Here is a 2,798-nt window from a genome sequence, read left to right on the forward strand (position 1 = left end):
TTTTTCGTAAATCTATGTAACTCTTTCAACATATATTCAAATCCTAGATCAGTAATCTCATTTTTTGTTTACCCGGTGAAATTTACACCGCAGTATTTTATCCGATAAAAATCATTATTCATCAATTCTTCATAAACTTGCCTATCCACTCCAAATTTTGTTCTGAATCCATTTTCAGTATTATTTTCCTCAAATAATGTTTCCTTTTATCATTTTACATATCAGGGTTACCTATTTGTTAATTTATCGTTTTACCCTTCGATATGTATTTAACCAAAAACTTAGAATTTTCATTAAACATATCCTCTAATTCACAATTTACTTATTAATATGAATTTCAAATATATGAGATGTTATACATGACACTTTTTTACCTAATATGAATTACGACTTTTGCAGAAGTGGGAGCATAAAAATATTTCAGATGGCTACGACATGGATAGGTAAAGAAAAATATTTGAAAGGAAGATCTTATGGTTATAAAGCTAGTCACTTCAACTTCATTGCTACACGATTGATTCAAGTAAAGTTTTAAAGGCTTAACTTTATGGGGTTATTTAATATCGTGTTAAAGAAATAGATTCTCATGTGGATAACAAACACAAAATTAAGGTGATTCCTATCTTAATTTTGTTTTTTAAATTTTTTAGCGATACCCATATCAAATTTATCTCTGCACCAGGAGACACGTTGCATGAAATTCGTTTAGCCCTAACTTTATTGCTATTGATTCAGCTATCGGGATCAAATGACACATCATTACAGCTTACTAAAGACCTACAGACAGTGACAGCCTAAAGGTAATAAGGTATAATTATTACTAATTATTTACATGAATTCTAAACTCCTTTTTTTCTTTTATTGCACAAAATTTGTTTTATAACAAAAGAGGAAGTTATACTTATTATTATTTTTTCTTACCACCTTTTATTACTAAATTTGTTATTGCTAAATCAAAATCAAATTAACGATTTTTATTTGATATTATTTTGTAAGTGTTGATTTGATTTTGATTTAATAATAATAAAATTAATAGTAAAAGATTGTAAGAAAGAATAGTAGTGAGTATATAACATATCCCTATAACAAAAACCTCTTTAACTTTGCTAAATTGTACAACTAATTAGTGGAAATGTAAAGGTTTAATGACAACTACACGAATGCATATAACATTGAGCAATATTTAAAAATGAAATAGTATGAACAAAATAATGAAAAATTACCAAAACCACAAGTTGGTTATTTATACGGATTTAAAGTTTTTCCATTAAATCACACCCCACATTTTATAATTTTGCACTTAACTGAATTTCATAATGGTTATGCTTTATAAATATAGTTTTTATTCAAATACATTGTTAACGTAAAAAATTTCACTATCATTTTATAGTGCATTACCTCAAGTTTATCGAGTCATGTATGTTTGTTTTCAGTGAACTAAATTCGTTTTTGATATCCAAACCGGTTTAATGTTGTTCGAGTATTATTAAACTCATATTGAGAGCGACTCTCTCAAATTAACTATATTTTTTTTGGAAACTAAATTAACTATATTTTAAACCAGTAATTTCTACCAATTTAAATTTGGATTTGGTTAGTTTTAAACCCAATTAAACCCGATGGTCCAAAGCCCATCCCAGTTTTTCGGATTGGTTTGGATTGATTTATTTGGGTTATTGGGTCGATTGAGTGCAGAAAGATAAAAACAAATTCTCTAGTTCACTGGGTCATGCAAAGTATTGATTTCATTGGATTATACAATTTCTTTGTGTGCAAATGTAAATTCAAGAATTGCAATTAGTGTATGACCCAATAATCAGTGGCGGACCCATAAATTTTTTCTGTGGGGGGCTAAAAATTAAACATTTATTTCGGATTGGTTTGGATTGATTTATTTGGGTTATTGGATCGATTGAGTGCACAAAGATAAAAACAAATTCTCTAGTTACTGGGTCATGCAAAGTATTGATTTCATTGGATTATACGATTTCTTTGTGTGCAAATGTAAATTCAAGAATTGCAATTAGTGTATGACCCAATAATCAGTGGCGGACCCATAAATTTTTTCTGTGGGGGGCTAAAAATTAAACATTTATTTCTCTATTCAAACATAATATATGAGAGGCCAAAATACGAAAAATTAAATATTTGTTCCTCTCTTCAACCACAATATGTGGGAGGCCGAAACACCAATTCAGAAAACATAACTCATAAATACATCTTTTAACTTGTTATAGAGAGAAAGAAGGAGACGGAGAGGGAGAGAGAGAGAGAGGGGGAAGATGTCACTGTAAAATATACTATCAATTTGAAAAAACAACAACTTTTCAACCCCTAAAATGAACATTTTTTATGCAAAGAAAACAAAGAAAAAGAGAAGAGAGCAAATGTATAGATTTCACAAAAAATATGTACTAATTACTATAATCTAAATAGATAATTCAAAGCAGAAACCCTCTCATTTCTTAACCTCTTTTTCTATTTACTCACTGTTAGCCCAACAAGAAAAAAAAGCCAAAGATAAATCAGAAGAGACAGATTGCCAAGAAGCACAATCACCAAAACCATTCTGCCTCTCACTTCCCTCTCTGTCACGAATCATCAGAAAAGGAGAGGGATTGAAAGAATAAGGTTCATTTTTTCATAAGACTCTCGGACTTCTTATTTTTATTCATGGATGGGAAGATTTGTGCAAACATCTAAGCATAATAAAAGTTGAAACTGTAAGTTTCAAGTCGAGGTTTAAACTATAATTTAAGAGGAAGGTTATATTTACAAACTTTTTGTTTAGAAACTCT

This window comes from Gastrolobium bilobum, unplaced genomic scaffold (genome assembly GCF_033153095.1).
Source record: "Gastrolobium bilobum isolate Gb01-03AN ecotype WA unplaced genomic scaffold, APGP_CSIRO_Gbil_v1 utg313880, whole genome shotgun sequence".
NCBI lineage: Eukaryota > Viridiplantae > Streptophyta > Magnoliopsida > Fabales > Fabaceae > Gastrolobium > Gastrolobium bilobum.